Source organism: Paroedura picta, chromosome 2, assembly GCF_049243985.1.
Source record: "Paroedura picta isolate Pp20150507F chromosome 2, Ppicta_v3.0, whole genome shotgun sequence".
NCBI lineage: Eukaryota > Metazoa > Chordata > Lepidosauria > Squamata > Gekkonidae > Paroedura > Paroedura picta.
Window position 1 is genome coordinate 55,238,019 of NC_135370.1, and position 20,428 is coordinate 55,258,446.

At 45.0% G+C, this 20,428-nt stretch overlaps 1 long non-coding RNA gene across 1 annotated transcript in view; it reads left to right on the forward strand.

The window, feature by feature from the left end:
* The window catches only part of LOC143828669 (uncharacterized), a 40,483-nt gene that overhangs the window by 16,900 nt on the left and 3,155 nt on the right, over positions 1 to 20,428 (forward strand). The window contains exon 4 of the long non-coding RNA XR_013227819.1: positions 19,990 to 20,086. This is a non-coding gene — a long non-coding RNA (uncharacterized LOC143828669). The remainder of the gene's footprint in view (positions 1 to 19,989; positions 20,087 to 20,428) is intronic.

Genomic DNA, 20,428 nt, shown 5'->3' on the forward strand with positions numbered 1-20,428 from the left:
TGTTGACATCTTTTTCAGTCTCTGCAAGGGCTCACTGGCTCCATTCATCTCAGCTTTTCATGGTAACTTCTTGTTATCTGACAATATCAGTTGGAGAGCAGTAAAAAGTGACTGACTGCATCAAGATGTTTAAACATGTATCAGGATAGCACAATCTGTTGGGTGGAGATCCTTTATTTTCTGCCTGGATGATTACTTCTGCCTTTTGGGCACATGCTTCTCATACACATTCTCCATTCTTAAACATAAACCTTCTACAGCTTAGAAGTCTTTACTGAAAACTGGCTGCATCATTGGACAGCCAGCAAGGCAAGCTCTCTGTTGCCATGAGATCTGGCAAGATAGGTTTGAATAAAATAGTCAGAGCACCGAGTCATATAACTAATGACTAGTAATCTATCTTTACAATAAGAGTTGAAAACATAGATGATTTAAAGGGGAAAAAAGGCTCTTTTCAAATTGAGTATACTCACAGGACTGAGTAAAAATAGCTGTAAACAAATGCAATCCAGCTGTCCTGCCTTGATTTGTGATCTGGCACCATTCAGACCCTGAAACCTCAAGACGGATATTATAGGCTGCTCAAATCCTGCTCATCCACTGTATCTTGTATTCCTCTTATGCTAGAGGAATCCTGCTCATTGAAAGGCAGAGCCCTGAGATTCAGTGGCATCTGCAGCTATTTCCAGTTTACCTTGGGACAAGGTCTTTTGTGCTGTCTTTAAACTTTTTCCTCTCAGGCTCAACTCCATTAGGATTTCTTAAGATTTCTCTAGGGCACAGAAGCTGCCTTTATCTAACGGTCTATCCTTGGCCTGCCTAGTTGAACTGTGATGCATATTATTGCACTGATTTTGTTCATTTCTGTTGGGCACATGCCAATTTACAAGGAGACTTCAGTTCAACCCATGGTCTCATGAGGTACCACAAGAAGCCATCTAGACCAGCTGTCCCCAACCCCCAGTCCAGAGACCAGTATCGGTCCGTAGTTCAGTCGGTACCGGGCCGCAGATCCTCCTCGTCCTCCCCAGTGACTTCCTCGAGGGCTGCCCTGCCACTCTGCCGCCGGCTCACCTTTAGTGCTCTCTGGCAGCCGCCATGACTGGGGCTCCCACTCGGCGTGGCACTGCGCAGCTGCTGCTGGCAACGCCCCCCAGTGGGCAGCGGGGAGCCAGGGGAAAGCAAGCAGATCAGGGGCTCAGGCGGTGGCAGCGATGTCCCTTGGCAAAAGACTACCCCCCCCCCTGGGCCTCAGTAAAATTGTCAAGTGTTGACCGGTCCCTGGTGATAAAAAGGTTGGGGACCACTGATCTAGATTTTGATGCATTTAAATATTTGCATGAAGTCACTAGGGAGATTGTCTCCTTTCCATTGACATCCATGAATGCAGTAATGGTATTAAAGTGATATCTGGAAATCTCCATGGCATGGATGAGTGCTCTTCCTAAAAGGCAGTTCAGAAACTTCATTTGGTCCAGAATATGATGCTTGCACTTTACCCAGGATATCTGAATCACTGCCTCCATCTGTCTCATTCTATGTTAGACCCAAGAGGTTGAGCCTGTAGGAGAGGGATGTTTCAGCCACTGCCTCTTGATGGTGAAACTCTGTCCCTCATGAGTGAACAGCTATTTCCCTAAAGGAACTCTAGATGGATCCAACGACTTGCCTTTTCTGGAGAACCTTTCAATTGGATTAAGTATTAGCCATCCAGCTGAGAATGGAAACTGGCATTTGGAAATGTAAATGGATGTTTTTGGAGTGGGCTTAATGGTTCCTATAGATCTGGCAGTATTTACTAAGTGTGAACTGCCTTGAAGACTTATTTATTTGGAGGGTAGTCCATATATAAACTAAACAAAATTACTCTTACAGCTTTCTTTTTCTTTAGTTTGTCTGGCTATTCCCTCTTTTTTTTATAAGGAAAACCTCCTTAGCTTCTAGAAATTTTCTGGTGATCCCAGGCCAGAAAGCTTTGGCTCAATAAGTGTAGCTGCAGCCTAAGAGGAAAGTCCCACTCAATTGGGGTCGGGGGGGGGGGGAGGAGAGGGGACGAGGTTATGTGGCTTGTGAGCAGTCATGCAACTTGGGATGGTACAAGCAGCACAGCTGGCTTTTAAAAAGGATGGCTGGTACATGTGGTCTCCTTCGCCACTTGTTGCTGGTGCAGCTGGCTGCTTCCCTTTACCCTGTAATTGGTGCAATAAATTATCTCAAATGGTGTGATTTGTTGCTCTTATGGTGAGGGCAGATCCTTTGGGGCAGAGTCTGCACCTGCATGTTGGGCTTTGCCATGAGAGGTTGGGTATGTGCTAGGCAGCACATCTTCTAGGCTGGGGGGATGGCTGCCTCACATGGCAGGGTGGCTGGGGGCGGGGGGCTGGTCCAATAGAGACTGATACCCATGAGGCTTCCTTTATGCTTCACCTTCATTGGGAGCCAGCAGGCCTGATGGGTAGGGTGAAGGACAGTTTTGGATCCGCCCATTGGTGTGCCAGTGTTGATTTACATAATATAGCTGCAGCCTTATTTATGCCAAAAGAAAAGCATGTTGCGTTGTGTGTTCATTATGCACCAGAATCTGTCCCCCTGCCTAGTAATAAATGTTTAGGTGTGTGTCCCCCCCCCCCTCTTCTTTTTGGTGCTTCTGAAAAGAACTGAGCAGAAGTCTTTCTTCCCCTCCTCTGGGCTTCTTGAGAGGAAATGCCCTGGGAGAAAATATCATCGGTGTCAGTGATTGCATTTTTACATAGACCACCACTTTAGGTCAAACCTCCATTCAATTGCTTTACTGAAAAACTATAACATAACAAAATGCAAGTAAAATAAACAATGGTGAATGTGTTTTCCTCTTAATTTCTGATGTGTTTTTTTTTCTTGGATAGGACCAATTGGTGGTGTTTTGTGTCTCATTTGGACATTTGGTAATCAGTTGTGTGTTGCTGTCAGTACTGAAATCTTACAGACAAGCTCTGAATACAATACAGAGAGCAAGTGAACAGGCCAACAGTAATTATCCTAAAGTAGCAGTCATGCCAAACTGAAGCACTTCCTCTTGAATTCCAATGGATGCTTTACTAGCCATCTCCAAAAACTGTGATCTTGCTTCGAGCCCTGCTTATAAAATCACAGGCAGAGAGCTGATCTCAGAAGTGGCCCTGGCAGGTCCTGCTTTTTTGGATGTTTGGAGTATCTCACACATATGTAGGCACCACATTCTGGAGAAATATTCAAATATTTAAAAGACATGCATCCTGAAGAAATGTTCTCCAATGATTCTAAGCAGCCAAGTGACTTAATTAGAACATTCCGTTTTATTTGTGCTGTGCACACATGACCTTCTTTCCAGCTCATGGACCAAAATTTGTAACATGTTTTGCTAGTCTGTGTTCCATAAAGAGATGTGCATGGGGGCTTCACCATCACAATTTTTAGCATGGTCTGAGGAGGCAGTTCATGAGCACAGACAGAGTGGCACCTATCTAGTAAACTGTTTTCAAAACTCCAAGGCAGAACTGGAGGTGAAATTCTCCAGCCTTGGAAACTCCAGAAGGATCCTTCTAAAGCTTAAAAGGCACTGCTAGCTGCCGGTAACATAATTCCCATAATGGTATATGGGCTCAGAAGGCTAGAGATTGATTTGAGCTCCCTCACTCCCCCTCCTCTTTTGGCTGGTGACGTGCAAGAGATGCACAGAGATAGCAGAGCTGATTCATTGCTTTGCTTTCAGACTGCTTGATCTGCTCTCTGTTGCTGAGGTTTGGGAATAGGGTGCACTACAACCTAGACTCTGACTTTCAGCACAGGGGCTTAGCTATTGTGCCTTTCCTTCCACCTCTCCTGCTAGTGATCTGTTCTGCTTTCTACTCAGAGGGGGGGGGGGCTGGGAGTCTTCTGGAACCAGGGATCTATTCTTCCTGAGACCAGGGTCTTAAGTAATGGGTGTTATACCAATGCTGTCAACCAGCATGGTTAGTGGTTAAAGACATTGGCCTCTAGTCAAGAGAGCAGAGTTTGATTCCCCACTCCTCCACATGCAGACAGCTGGGTGATCTCAGACTACTCACAGTCCTGTAAGTTCTGTTCTCAGAGCAGTTCTGCCAGCGCTCTTTCAGCCCCACCCACCTCACAGGGTATCTTTTGTGGGGAGAGGAAGGGAAGGCGATTGTAAGCCGCTTTGAGATTCCTTCAGTCAGTGAAAAATGGAGTATAAAAACCAACTCATCTTCTTCCTGAGCCCTCCCCACTTGCCCTTTTGGGATGTCCCTGGGAAAGCCCTGGTGAAGCTGCAGCAGCTCCACCATCTGGCTCCCTGAAGGACCATGTGCTGATGAGACTTGCCCACCATGCATAGCTCTATAGTAGTGCTAGTTTATGCTGAGCTTTCCATAACACAAGGCCAACCCATCGATTTCACTGAAGACCTCTGAAGCAGCCAGCAACATGCCTATCTCTCCCTCACCACCCACTGGTGGAAACTGGAAGACCTCAGTATCCAAATTGTTGACTTCAGGCCCCAGGAGAGGACAGTCCTGTCACCTGGCTAAAAATTGTTTCTGTTCTATGTGCAGGGGATGAATGTGGACCACATAGTGGCAAACATTGCCATCATGATTCAAAGTAGCTTGAGGTAGTGGCTGGGTAGCAGCAACATAATCCATGTCTACATGGTCATGTATGCCAGTGCCAACATGCTGGCAGCTGTGAGGGCTGTACACATCAAGGGGACACTGTATGCACCTGGTAGTGAGGCATGATCTGGGGCTGAGGAGCACTGTGAGGTCCCCTGGGATGCTGCCACTCTCGAGCTGTGATCCCTGCTCAAGACTGTTGGCACCTGGATGCCTGCTTCCAAAACAGTCATCTGTTGCACAAGAGGCAGGGAAAGTGGGATAAGCCTGAACACCTGCTGAAAGTTGCACCATGACTGTACGTTTGGTGAAACAAAAGAACATGGTGCAAAATGTCATCTCCTCCATGACCATCCTATATGGGGGAAGAGGAATTAAATATCTGTTCCAAAAACATGCTGCCCATCTCCCAAATACTGCATGTCCTGAAGCTCATCCAGGACACCACCAGTGGGCTGTGTGCCCACATAGCCAACCTCGGCCAAGTCAGCCCCCTGATTAGAAGGCTTAGCAGGATACTGACTTCCACACTGAAGCTGGGCCCCAAGGGGACAACTGTATTCTTATGGGCCCAAGCATTGCTAGAGAGTTTGCAGCTGGGCATCTCCACCAGGCTACATCCTCTTCAAAAAAAAACACAGGAGTAAAACCTGGCCTCTATCTGAAACCCAACATGATAAAAAAAATTGCTCTCCATAATGCAGAACTCATCGAGTGAAAATGCGAAGTCTGCAGAGAATACTTCAGGCCAGCAGACATGGACAGAGGGAATAGCAGGTAGAAGAATCTAGCTGGAGGAGGAGGAGCCACAAACCAGAACCTCTGTCTCCAAGAGTAGAAGCCCTTGTTGGTGACATGGGAGGTCAGTAGCAGTGGTAGGGAGGTCAGGTGTGGCATGGCAGAGGATTTAGCAGAGGCAATGGTGAGAGTACTTTGCAGAGTCCTCCGAGCCCGCCTTCTGCCTTTGCTAATCCCCTTGTATATGGTCACAGAAGGCTGTCATCTGGGTCACCCTCTCTTGCATGTCCATAAATCCCTTCCCCTGCCCTCCCACCAGTGTGCAGAGCAAGCAGGCATTCTTCTACCTGGGGACTTTCTCAGTCCTCACCCCTCCTGCCTAGATGATGAGTCAGACTTCCTGAGTGTTAAACCATCCCCCCAGCGGACCACCTCACTCTGGACCTGCTAGAGTAAGATCCAGGTCTCCCAGTGTTTCCCCCCTGTGTTCTCCCTCCCCAATTCCTCCTCTTCTGTATGTGATCCAACATGCAGCATGTGAGTTGCACCCTTGGCACTTGGATGGGAGGATGGCTGCCTCTGCTGGGTGGAGTTGGGCTTGACCCACAGCCAACCCAAACAACATCTACTTCAGAAGCAAAGACTTACCTCAGGGCTTTTGTTGGTGATGGCCCATGGTTCAGGCCTTGGGTGCACCACGAATGGCATTTTGCCTGTTCATACCCATTCCAAGAAAGCGTGGAGACCCCCATAGAGTTTTCAAGACAAGAGGTTAACAAAGGTGGCTTACTGTTGCCTGCCTCTGCATAGCAATGCTGGGCTCCCATCCAAATATTAACCAGGGCTGAACTTGCTTAACCTTCAAGATCTAAAAAAGCAGAATAACCTTTGAGTCCAATAGAACAGCATAGCTATTTACTAAAAGATCTGAAGGTCATGTGCGGCCCCTTCAAACTCTATGACAGGGGTAGTCAAACTGCGGCCCTCCAGATGTCCATGGACTACAATTCCCAGGAGCCCCCTGCCAGCGAACGCTGGCAGGGGACTCCTGGGAATTGTAGTCCATGGAAATCTGGAGGGCCGCAGTTTGACTACCCCTGCTCTATGAACTCGGTTTGATTGGGCCATTCAAGGTAATACCAAACAGAACCTAAATTAATCAGAGTAGGAAGTTTAATGACTGCCTTGGAGTATTGGAATTCCCCCCCATGAGGTCTGCCACATATGTTGAGGATTGAACATGCAGATATTTATGATTTTAGTTTTTACCTTGATATTTGTTTTTAAAAAGCAATTACCCACTTTCAGCTTTGGGTAGAAAGAATACAAAGTAGATAAAAATGAAATATAATATCAGTAAGTTATAATTTGGGTAAAGGGCTCAAGCATCAGTTCCTTGGGCCTGGTACAAATACTCCCCTTCCTCCAGTTCATTATGATTCATCTTCTTATGAGTCACAAAAGGAAAAAAAAATATTTCTTCAATGACTAAATAGAACATTTCATAGCAGTGAGCCTGCACCACAGTGTGGGTTCTCCTGGATCCTGGGTCCAGGATTCTATGACCCTTTATACCCCCCCACCCCACCCCACCCCACCCTGCTATGCTTAGACATATTTAAGTAACAAAAGGTAATTAAGAGAAATTCTCATTTTTATCTTATGTCACAATAAGCAAGCAACATATCTAGAATTATTCTTTTCCAGGTTCACATGAGTGAGGTTAGGAGAATAAAGAATTCTGTTGCTTGAGTGATCTGACATGACATACTGGTGTGGTTGGGGGGAGGGAGTATATTGTTCTTATCCATGTCATATTTCTGCTGAATATAAATGGGGGATTTAATGCACTGGTATTGTCAATCTGTTAGTTTCCTAGACACTAAATTCACATTTTTTAATAAAGGTAAGAAAAGCAATTCATTTTGTGGAGTTCCTGTAATATATCAGTTATGATTTACTGCATGTAAGCACCAATAGCATAAACATTTAAAACCATCAGTAGGGCTGTAAAAAAGGGAAGAAAAATGTTTTAAGATAAATCTGTGTCAACTGCACAGACAGCTACTCTGTGTGATAAGGTTACCAAGTAGAGAAGAGGCTACAGTGACTTTTCATTGAAAAAAAGCATCAGCTTATTTCTGTCATGAACCACTGCAGCAGATTTTCTGTATCTTAATCCCATGCTGATCAGATATCATCTCTGACTAGCTAAACGTTTGGGGCTGATAGGAATGTCTCTCCTATATACTTGAAATTTTCAGACCGCAGATTCTGGCTACCCACTTAATATCTTGTATTTTGTCCCTTGAATATTATTGCACACTCATTATTTAACAGTATTAGTAACAGTAATAGTGACAAGGCAAAAGGGGCAATAACTGCACACCACTCATGGTGACCTATCGCTCTCAACTAAAAACGGCTTAATCAAGAGTGGTTTAAGGATTTGAGGGGCCTATAGCGCCAGGACCAATTTAGGATTTGCAGAGCCCTAGCAGAGTACAATTGAGGCAGGAACAGCCAGCCAATGGAAAGGGGTGTCACTCCAAGTATCCTTAAAGAGGGAAAAGGGGGGAGAAGACAGGCTATGCCCTATTCCATGGGGGGAGACACCATGCAGGGCCCATGGAACTGGGCGGTCCTGTAGTATATACCAGTGATCTGCAACCTTTTTCAGGCTGCGGACCGGTGGCGGCAGGGAGGGCGATCGCCCGGCCGCACATCCCGTGCATGCGCAGCCGGGTCACGCATGCACGTTTGCGGCCGCAAACGTGCATGCTTGGCACTCCCGCGCATGCAATTGCCTGTGATGGCTACCTCCAAAACTTTCCTCCCTTCTCAGATTGCAAATTGCAAACCTCTTGTGACTTACTCATGAGTAAATATTCCCAGGGCAGAAGCTTTCCCTGGCTGCCCCGGGTCCCAGAAGACCAACTGGGGGCTGTTCCTGAGCCTTCTACAGCCCCCCCCCCACAAAAAGTGCACTGGGGCCACACCAGGAGGTGGCTCACTCCCCCAATGTTCTTCTAGTTGGAAGAGGCCAGGAGGCCAGCAGGGCATGCCCTGAGGCCAGCTCCTCTTCCACCCAGAAAACTTCTGAAACTGGCAGGAAGTTGGAGGCAGAGAGCCTTTCCTGATTGAGAGTTCTTTCCTCATTGGGGCTAAACTACTGGGGTGGGCCATTCCTGGCTGATGGCCATGACTCACTCATGAGTACATTCCCAGGACAGGGGCCATGACTTACTCATGAATAAAAACCCCAGGGTAGAGGCTTTTCCTGACTACCCTTGGTCCCAAAGGACTGGGAAGGAACCATTTCTGGGCCTCCCAGAGCCCTCCCTCCAGAAGGCACACAGTGGTTGCCTCAGGAGGCAGCTCACCCTCCTCATCCTCTGAGTTGAAAGAGGCCAGGGCAACTTACTGGAAGCAGGGCATGCTCTGAGACTGCCTCCTCTTCTACCAGCAAACTTCTGAAACTGGAAGAGAACTGATTCCTTTTTAGCCTTTCCTAGACGAGGGCTCCCTCCTGATTGGGGCTAAACTACCAGGGCAGACCATTCCTAGCTGAGGGCCATCTCCTATTTGTGGTAATTTTCCAGGTGGGGCCAATCAAGTAGGAAGTGAATTGTCTGCATGGAATTTGAGCTGATTTTTCCTGATCGGAAGAATGCAATTTGAACTGATTTGCCTTAATTGGCAGAGTGTTCTCTCTCTATTGGTGACACATCCATGGGGAGGGCCAATTAGGTAGGGAGTGAGTTGCAACTTGAGCTTTATTATGGCATCACCCTTAGTCTATGCAACGTGGACATCTAATTAGCTTCTGCCCCCCCCCTTACCCTAGCCCACCTTTAACCCTCTGGCTTAGGTTTATCAGATGTCCTGCTGGAACCAATCCAGTTGCCACTTTGATGGTAGAAGCCAGAAATTAGTTCACCTGATACTCCCCTCTGGAATTCAGAGGTAATCTCTATGAGTAATTAACAGGAGGCCTTATGGCCTTTGAAGGCATGGGAACCAGGCATAGGTAATCCTAACCATATTCAGCTGAAAGTATTTTGTTTATCAACCAATCAGCATAGTGGGAGGCAGGAAAGAAGAAAGAAGGAAAGACAATGGATCAAAAGTGATACCTTACTACACACCCACTGGACATCCCACCTTTTTGAACAATGTCATGATGTCATAATTTTTCCACCCTTCCAAACAAACTTTTCCCATCTTTCAACTCTCCCAAACAAGCAAGCAAACCCTGCAGCCCTCTATTTTAAGGTAAAGGTAAAGGTATCCCCTGTGCAAGCACCGAGTCATGTCTGACCCTTGGGGTGACGCCCTCTAGCGTTTTCATGGCAGACTCAATACGGGGTGGTTTGCCAGTGCCTTCCCCAGTCATGACCGTTTACCCCCCAGCAAGCTGGGTACTCATTTTACCGACCTCGGAAGGATGGAAGGCTGAGTCAACCTTGAGCCGGCTGCTGGGATTGAACTCCCAGCCTTATGGGCAAAGCTTTCAGACGGCTGCCTTACCACTCTGCGCCACAAGAGGCTCTTCCCTCTATTTTAAATCTGTCTAAAAATAATATCACTGAAGAGGCTTTAAGCTCCTAAATAAATGGATTGTCCTATGAAAGAAAGGGGCTGAAAAATATTGTTCTATTCCTTGATAATTTTTTTGACATTTGAATGGTCAAAGATTGGGGAAACAGCATGTGAACAATCTGGCAACATATCATCTTTAAGTCTAAGAGATTTCAATAGGAGAGTTTTAAGCTGAACTCTCCTACAGAGATCAATACAGCTGAAAGTACTGGATTTTGCTGGAAGAGGACTTGTCTGTACTTAATCACACACACACATATTTCCATGCTCCAGTACTTAGAGATAACTTTTCTTTTCCTGAAAATGTATTTGCAATCCAGCTGAAACTTAACAGGGAATATGTTCCATTGAACATACAGATGCTTTCCTTTAAACAGACATATACAATTGTCCATAAAAACTGTTTTGCCACATGCTGAAGAACCAAATTATATTGGTCATATTGGGTCAAATCATGTTTGATACGCACCACCTCATAGAGAGGCCCTGAACCCCAGGAATTCCGATCGCATACCGGACTCCCTGCCAACAGGCTCCATCCCATGCAAACCCGCAGTTGTGACAATTATTGAACAAAATATCCACCTCAAAACCCAGACAATGCTGTATACAACAACTTGGGGAGAAACTCAAATTTTCTTGGGATTCAGAAAACTCATGGCAAACATGGCGTGCAGACAGGGCTGCGCATGAATCAGGAGGTTTTAGTGTGAAAGGAAATTCCTTAGCACTTTATGGGTACTATCATGAATTTTTTAGTCACTGCAGAAACGGCCAAGGCTAACTAAGGAAATCAGGGAGGACAAGGGAGAAAACAGTTTTGGGAAGGCAATATTTATCAGTTGAAGGCAGGGTCCATGGAAGCAACAGCAAAATGACCATTTCATCGGGAGAAGAGATGGCAGGCCCACACAAAAGTAACTGACTATCAGCTCTGAGGAGAAAGCTTTAGTTAAAGAACAGAGTTTTTACTGGAATCTGATCTTCACAGTGTCTGGAGAACTGGGGAAAATATCTGGCAGTGGGAATTAGGGCAGTGAGGTTATACTCCCAATTCAGGACAAATTAGGAGGTTCTTTGACTAGTTAGAAGGGGTGGTACTAGCAAAGAGTACCTACCTTCTAGGAGTAGGGAAGTTCAGTGAAACTTGCTAAGATAAAAGAAAAACAGGCATGGTTTAGGATAAACACAGTAATGAAATCTCTCAGTTTAAAAGAAATCTCAATATCTGAAATAAAAGCCTATGAACATATGAAAATATAACTAAAAACTTGAATGAGTAAAATATGTGACTTGTATAACAACAGGTTAATTTCCCCATTCTAATTACCCTATTCCTCTTTGTAAATGTTGAATAGAAGATTTTGTTGCTAAGAAGGCTTCAGTTCTTTTTGACAAAGGTTTTTCGGAATAAGGGCTCTACACCTTTCCCCACAAAAGTTCCAAGGCTGAGTTAGAGCCAGAAGATTTAACAGTGACAGAGTGGGACAGTGAGCTTCATTTATTAACAACAACAAAACCACCACAAGGGCAGCTTAGTCTGTGAGGGAACAACATTTTATTTTGGAGGGAAATTTACCTCAGAGTGAGGAAGTGTGAAGGGTCTATCATACGTGGCAATAAAGGGCAATAGAAAAGGACAAAGCACCAGGCCTGGATGGATTAACAGCAATGTATTATAAACATGGAGATATGAAGAGAACGTTTCATGCAAAGTTGGGTATGATAAGGGACCAAAATGGTAGGGACCTCACAGAAGCAGAAGAGATTAAACAAAGGTGGCAAAATTATACAGAACAACTATACAAGAGCGAGCTTAACATTCCTGATGACCACAGTGGGGTAGTTACTGACCTGGAGCCAGACATCCTGGAATGTGAAGTCAAATGGGCCTTAGGAAGTCTGAGCAACAATAAAGCTAGTGGTGGTGACAGCATTCCAGTTGAACTATTCAAAATCTTAAAGGACGATGCAGTAAAAGTGCTACACTCAATATGCCAGCAAATTTGGAAAACTCAACAATGGCCACAGGATTGGAAAAGGTCAGTTTACATTCCAATCCCAAAGAAGGGCAATGCCAAAGAATGTTCAAACTACCGCACCATTGCACTAATTTCTCATGCTAGCAAAGTTATGCTCAAAATCCTACAAGCTAGGCTCCAGCAATATGTGGACCGAGAACTTCCAGAAGTACAGGCAGGATTTCGAAGAGGCAGAGGAACTAGAGATCAAATTGCCAACATACGCTGGATCATGGAGAAAGCTAGGGAGTACCAGAAGAACGTCTACTTCTGCTTCATTGACTATGCTAAAGCCTTTGATTGTGTGGAGCACAACAAATTGTGGCAAGTTCTTAAAGAGATGGGAATACCAGAGCATCTTATTTGTCTCTTGAGAAATTTATATGCAGGTCAAGAAGCAACAGTGAGAACTGAACATGGAATCACTGACTGGTTCAAAATTGAGAAAGGAGTTCGGCAAGGCTGTATACTGTCGCCTTGCCTATTTAACTTGTATGCAGAGCACATCATGAGAAATGCGGGATTAGAGGAGTCACAAATTGGGATCAAGATTGCAGGGAGAAATATCAACAACCTCAGATATGCAGATGATACCACTCTAATGGCAGAAAGTGAAGAGGAACTAAAGAGCCTGTTGATGCGGGTGAAGGAGGAGAGTGCCAAAGTTGGCTTGAAACTCAACATCAAGAAAACAAAGATCATGGCATCCGGCCCTCTCAATTCCTGGCAAATAGAAGGGGAAGAAATGGAGATAGTGACAGATTTTATTTTCCTGGGCTCCAAGATCACTGCAGATGGGGACTGCAGCAAAGAAATTAAAAGACGCTTGCTCCTGGGGAGGAAAGCTATGGCAAATCTAGACAGCATCCTAAAAAGCAGAGACATCACCCTGCCAACAAAAGTGCGTTTAGTCAAGGCTATGGTCTTCCCAGTTGCAATGTATGGCTGCGAAGGTTGGACCATAAGGAAGGCCGAGCGTCAAAGAATTGAGGCTTTTGAACTCTGGTGCTGGAGAAGACTCTTGCGAGTCCCTTGGACTGCAAGGCGAACAAACCAGTCAGTCCTAGAGGAGATCAGCCCTGACTGCTCTTTAGAAGGCCAGATCCTGAAGATGAAACTCAAATATTTTGGCCACCTCATGAGAAGGAAGGACTCCCTGGAGAAGAGCCTAATGCTGGGAGAGATCGAGGGCAAAAGAAGAAGGGGACGACAGAGAATGAGGTGGATGGATGGAGTCACTGAAGCAGTAGGTGCAAACTTAAATGGACTCCGGGGAATGGTAGAGGACAGGAAGGCCTGGAGGATCATTGTCCATGGGGTCGCGATGGGTCGGACACGACTTCGCACATAACAACAACAATTATAAACATCTTGAAGAAGTATTAATGATACACTACAAAAAAGTAATAAATTAGATAAAAGAAGGAAAGACAAACTGTGATTTCTTCTTAATCTGAAAAGTTGGGAACATGACAATTGTTTTTAAGATGGCAATGATGGAAGCTATCCCCTGCTAGATAGGAATTGGCATCTGTAGGTTTCCTGTAGACATCAGTTTGTATTGTGCTATTAACCTTTTTGATTTATTATAAATCATCAAATTTGATTGTCTCATGGAAGTGTTAATGCATTGACCAAAGCAGGTTACTCAGTACCATTCCAAGTAATAAAAATATCACCAAGCTATCTTTTATAAAGGGTAAAGTATTTCATATAGATGTTATTTTCTTGAAGAATAAAGTTGTCTTCTCATTTCTCCATTTTAGAAAACTGGCCCGCTCAGGGGTAAACTTGCAGCCCATGGCAGTGACAGAAGCTTGCCAAAAATGCTATTTTAAAATTGAAAGAAGTTTTTCTTAAGGCTATCTAGCACAGAAAAGATGGTGGATACCTCACATAAAACTCTGAAACATCATGGGATTTGATATAAAGGGAAACCATACCCAGGGTCACAAATAACACCTCCTCAATATATAATTGTATAATGTGGATGTGGTTTAAAAATATTGTATCTCTTAAATATTTTATTTATAAATGTATAGACTGCTATTTATTCTGATGGATAAATTGAAGGACTGCAATCTGGTTTTTCAGATAGTTAGGTGGATAGGGAATTGGTTAGTGAACCGCACTCAAAGAGTTGTTGTCAATGGTGTTTCATCAGACTGGAGAGAGGTGAGCAGCGGGGTACCTCAAGGCTTGGTGCTCGGTCCAGTACATTTTAACATATTTATTAATGATCTAGATGAGGGGGTGGAGGGACTACTCATCAAGTTTGCAGATGACACCAAATTGGGAGGACTGGCAAATACTCCAGAAGATAGAGACAGAGTTCAACGAGATCTGAACACAATGGAAAAATGGGCAAATGAGAACAAGAAGCAATTTAATAAAGATAAGTGTAAAGTTCTGCATCTGGGTCAGAAAAATGAAAAGCATGTCTAGTGGATGGGTGATACGCTTCTAGGTAACACTGTATGTGAATGAGACCTTGGGGTACTTGTGGATTATAAACTAAACATGAGCAGGCAGTGTGATGCAGCAGTAAAAAAGGTGAATGCCATTTTGGGCTGTATCAACAGGGGCATCACATCAAAATCACAAGATGTCATAGTCCCATTGTATACGGCACTGGTCAGACCACACCTGGAGTACTGTGTGCAGTTCTGGAGGCCTCACTTCAAGAAGGATGTAGATAAAATTGAAAGGGTACAGAGGAGAGCGACGAAGATGATCTGGGGCCAAGGGACCAAGCCCTATGATGATAGGTTGAGGGACTTGGGAATGTTCAGCCTGGAGAAAAGGAGGTTGAGAGGACTCTTTAAGTATTTGAAAGGTTGTCACTTGGAGGAGGGCAGGATGCTGTTTCCGTTGGCTGCAGAGGAGAGGACACGCAGTAATGGGTTTAAACTACAAGTACAACGATATAGGCTAGATATCAGGAAAAAAAATTTTCACAGTCAGAGTAGTTCAGCAGTGGAATATGCTGCCTAAGGAGGTGGTGAGCTCCCCCTCACTGGCAGTCTTCAAGCAAAGGTTGGATACACACTTTTCTTGGATGCTTTAGGATGCCTTGGGCTGATCCTGCGTTGAGCAGGGGGTTGGACTAGATAGCCTGTATGGTCCCTTCCAACTCTATGATTCTATTCTATACTTGGCCCAGCCAGCTCACGGCGGTTTACATTTAAAATATATAAACCATTAAAACCTAGTACAATAAATACAATCAAGACAATTTGTTGGCAGTAACAGTCAATACCCAACTCTCTTCTGAAGAGCCTTGAACTCTTCTGTTCGCAGTTGTAGTGTCAGAATAGATGACCCCAGGCGATGTTGGCCTGGGGTGGTGGTGCAGATTACTGGGAACGAGTGGGTTTTTTAAAGATCCATGTAGAAAGCAAAAGGTTCCCGTATTCAAATCAAATCAAGTCAATTTTTTTGTATGTGGCTATAGGCGATCACATAACCAGAAAAATAGGAGAAGATAAACCAAAACATCATAACACTAAAATAAGTATATACATAGCATTTTAAAATGTTCTAAGACTCAAAGCATGTCCTAGGGTAGCGATCCCCAACCTGTGGGCTGCGGACCACATGTGGTCCTTCGACTAATTGGAGGTGGGCCCCAAAGGACGCCTTCTCTCCCCCCCCCCCGGCCCTTTACAACACACTTTGGGTGTCATTGTCTCCCATCACTCCCAGATGGGACTATCTCGTTGCAGAGAACAAGCTCAGGGTTCCCATTGATTTGTCATTGTCATGAGTTAAAATTTCCATGAAAATAAAATGTTCCTTATGTTCATTGTTGTGGCATGTCTGTATCTTATTTTGAAGGGATGTTTAAACATTACCATAGCGATCAGAGAGCGTTAGGGCAGTGGTTGAGAGTAGAGGAGTAAACTACCCCCCCGCACCGGGCCTCAGTAAAAGGCATTGAGTGGTCCCTGGTGAGTGGTCCCCGGCGTTGAGTGGTCCCCGGTGATAAAAAGGTTGGGGACCACTGCCCTAGGGCACAGAACATGTCGAGAATGGCTACCTCTGTCAAAATTTAATAAAAACAGGCTTGATAGTAAAAACTAAATCCAGTGGTAGCTTTCTAAGGACACATTTGCTATTATTTTTCTTGCTGCTATGACAGAGTGCCACTCTATATTTTGTAGCAGGTAAATTAATTTTCTCGAGTAACAAAAATAAAATATAGTGGTGAGAACTGTATACAGGAATTTATCCCTGGTGTCTGTAAATAAGGTACAAGCCAAAATGTAGTGGGGAAGGTCCTCTACTGAATTTCCACAAATGCAGATATGCTGTGCCATGGGTTGTTTAACAGCCACTGAGAAGCTCCATTGGCATAGTTTGTAAGCATAATGCTGTAAATGTGTTGCTCTGAGCTTGTGTGTTGTGATATCTACCAAATAGCAGGTTCTCAAATGATCTTATTTGGATATTCAGTACTCTGGGACATCACTCTTTGAGATAGTCTTCTCTATCCCATACTACAACAGTGCCCCTTGTCAGCTTGTTGGAAAATAATATTACTGCACTGTTAAGCGTTTCTTTCCAGTTGGTTTAAATTTTGCCAACCTGGTATGTCTGCATACTCAAATCTGCTAATTTTCTCCAGAATCAGGTCCTGAAATACAAGAATCCATGGATTATTTTCATGGGAGAGTTGAATATAGATTTTGGCTTCAGACATTCATTACACAGCTATGTATTGTTGGCATCATTTCCTCCCTCTACATAATCTAACCTTTGCCTTGCAGTGGAATACCATCCACACCACGAATGACGTGGACTCATAAACCACACAACTCTCCTTTGGCGTAAAAAGGCCACAACTTTTATTAAACATAAGCACTGAAAAGCATGGGGAAGAATCCCGCCATCTTGCAACCCTAGTCACGAGGCAGCCAAACCATTTCCAGCAGAAACGCCCAAGAATATCTACATGGCCCTAAGCCACAATTCTTGAGCCCCCAATGTCCTGCTGGGTATCGGAAGGTGGCACCCAAGGACTTGCCGAGGCGTGAATCCCTGCCGGGTCCCCCTGCCACCCAGAAATGCGGTTCGGCCTTTTGGCCTCCACTCCATGAGAGGAGAACCAAACAATACCGCTTCCTCACAGCCTCTTATGGAGGCCCCCACTCAAGAGCAGGGTAGCACGCAGGCTTGTCCTGCTCACAAAGGGATCTCCCCATGCCACAAATCCCGCCAGTTGGGACAAAATTAAACATCAAATATGCAGTAAATAACCAACATCAGTAACCCAATTCATTACAATCTTGACTTTTGTTTTAAACATTCAACCAGCCTATTACATGACTTATGCTCTTAATTAGTAAGCTAGGTTTCTTATACCTATAACAATGAGTTATTATATATTAATATATCATTTTAGTACATATACATATACATATACATATACATATACATATACATATACATATACATATACATATACATATACATATACATATACATATACATATACATATACATATACATATACATATACATATATTTGGGTTTGCTAAAAATGAAGTAATAAGATGTTTAATGTGGAATGAAATAAGTAGGAATGGTGAACATCTGTACACAGCCCGTGGCGCCACGGGCACCACGGACTGAATAAAAGAGTAAGGGGTAGTGGGGAGGAGTTAGGGCGGGACCGGTCCGGGATAAAAACTCGGAGGGGCCAATCAGGAGCCGCGAAGCGGGAAGGGACGGGAAGCCTTCTTCCGCACCGCCTGCAAAAGGGAACCGCCGCGGCCTCCCTCCTTTCCTCCCTCGCTGCCCTCTTGGCCCACGTGTGGCGGTGGCGGCCTGGCTGGCTTGCAGCCTATGTGCCGCTCCGCCTGGCTGCTTCGACGGGGAGAGCTCCAGTGCCACCAGTTGCCACGGGCAGTAAAGGAAGCCGCTGGGAGCCGCCGCCGCTGCCATCAAAGGACACAGACAGGCGGGGAGACGAGCTGCGTCGGAGCCCACAGGGACGGCCGTCTGGCTGAGCGGGCCGCGGCTCACTTCCCCGGGGACCCTCCGGCCCGGCTTTGGTGAGCGATCCTCTCTGCCCACAAAGCGCCTCCCGATCCGCCCCCCTCTGCGCTCCGTCACAGCCGTCCGCCCGCAGCCATTACCTCCAAGCCTTGCAAGGCTGCAGGTCGCCGCTACCGCTAACAATACATCGCCCCCCGGCCCAGGCAGCCAGCAGCGGCCGGCGGGGGATGCTTAGGGACCGCCGCCGGCACTGATGCGACCCACCACGGAGCGCCAGCCGCCCAGCTCCCATGACGCCGGCTGAGGCTGCTCCCGCCGGCCGCACACGCGCAGGACGCCCCGCTGCCGCCCATCACTATTCACCCACCGGACCCGCCCACCGGCAGCAACCGGTGGGGGACACTTCGGCCCACCCAGCGCCGCCGGCAGCACACTCCACCACGCGGCCCAAGCTTCCCACCTCCAGCGCCCCTACATCCAGCCACTCACAGCCTGAGTGCCCAGCCAGCTTCCCAGCCGCAGCCTGTCCACTTCCTACTGCCCTCCAGCTTGCCCGCCGCTCGCACCCCAGGAAACCAGGTAGGCCGCGAGATCCCACCCTTCCCGGACTTCCAAAGCCCCGCCGCACAGCCCTGACACCCTCATCGCGTGCCCTCCTAGCGCCCGCTGCATTTTGCCTGCAGCGGGCTTATTTTCTAGTTAATAATATAGTTGGAAAATGGATTGTTATAAAACATTTAAGTAAGAATTATTAATTATTGTTAAATATTATTGTTATGATTCTGATAAGAAGGAGATGGGGAAACTCTTTGTTTTTGACTTCCACATTTTAATATATTATGCAATGTATAGTAATCTTAAAACACTATAAATTATACAGGATCCTTTGTTCTGTTCGTCTATCCTTTTTTCCTTTTAAAATAACAAAATGCATATTAAAACAGCTGCTGCAGTAGCACTCCTTACTGCCAATACAGCATTCACAATGATAGAATATAGATTTGAAATGTGTGGGATTGAATTAGTCATTTAGAATATCAATGTAATGTCGGAATAACAAGGCAGGGAGAAATCTGTCACCTGATAGTTTGACAGTGTCCTGTCAAATCAAAGCAGTCAGAAAGTTTTAAAAACCCTCCACAGAATGGAGGGCATTAGAGAATTAGAACATTGCTAGAGGCCATGTGAAAGTGGAAACAGGATTCTAATGCTTATCCTTAAGTGGGCTGGAGAATTGTGTGTGCAAATGACTATGACATATGCAATTCCCCAGTGTGATCTAGCAGTTAAGAGTTGTGTCTGTGTAGACCTATGAACAGTTAGAGAAAGCATCCATCAAGTGTTTGGGAATGGACTGAATAGTCCTTTGTGTTACCCTGTAAACCACTAAGTGTGATTGCCGTTGGACTGGGGTTTATAGCGACAAGCCTTCATGATGGATTCATACCACAGTGTTTCTGAAAATAAACCTTGGACTTTCTATTGGTTTGAAGCATGATTAGTGGACAGTATTCATTAGCTGTATCTAGACAAAGCCATTAAAACCACCTTTTATCTGAATATCAAAGTGTCACCTAGCAAGGTTTTTGGGCCTAAGCACAAGGCAAAGGACCATCTCTTCTTGATCTTCAAATTAGAGTTTTAATTTTGAAGCCCCTTTGAAGGGTTTCTGGTTGTGTGCAATGTAAGTGGCTACTTATCTGATGAAAAAGACTTTGTATCAATAGGAAATCACCTTTTAATTTCTGATAACAAAGTGGCTGCCTTGCCATTATGGAGTTTATAGTCATTGAGGGTAATATTTACAGACCCTCTTATTTAACAGAAATGTACTAAAAATAATTATAGAATATATGATTGTCTTCTTTTTATCTCTTTCTTGCTGAATATTACACTTAAATGAGATTGCTCAGAAGAAGTTTACATTGTGACAGATTTCACTGTGACATTATGATGATATTAATAAAACCCATATGCTGTTTGCTCTTATATTCTAGAGATAACAAATCTGCTAATTCTACTGCGGATAGGAGAAGAGCAACCAAGTAGCTGTCTGCAAGATGCCTCGTTACAGAGAAAATAAAATCTTAAAGAGTAAGGAAGAACTTGTGATTTATAAGACTAGAACTCAGTAATGATTTTAAAATGTATTAATTGTACACCTTCATTCCTTCATGTGATAAAAGCAACATAAAATAGTAACCAACAGTGTTTGTAGTATTTATCTATAGCTGAATTCAGCAATAGACACAATGACTGAAGTTTGTGTTGAAGCACAGCTGTGGGAAAATAGACTCTAGACCAGTTTTTCTTAACTTCTTACTTGAGAAAACCCTGAAACATTCTTCAGGCTTCAAGAAACACCAGAAGTGTCGCCATTGTGCAGAACATGTGAACATGCCTCCCAAAGCCCCTCCTCTTCCCATTCCCTCCAGC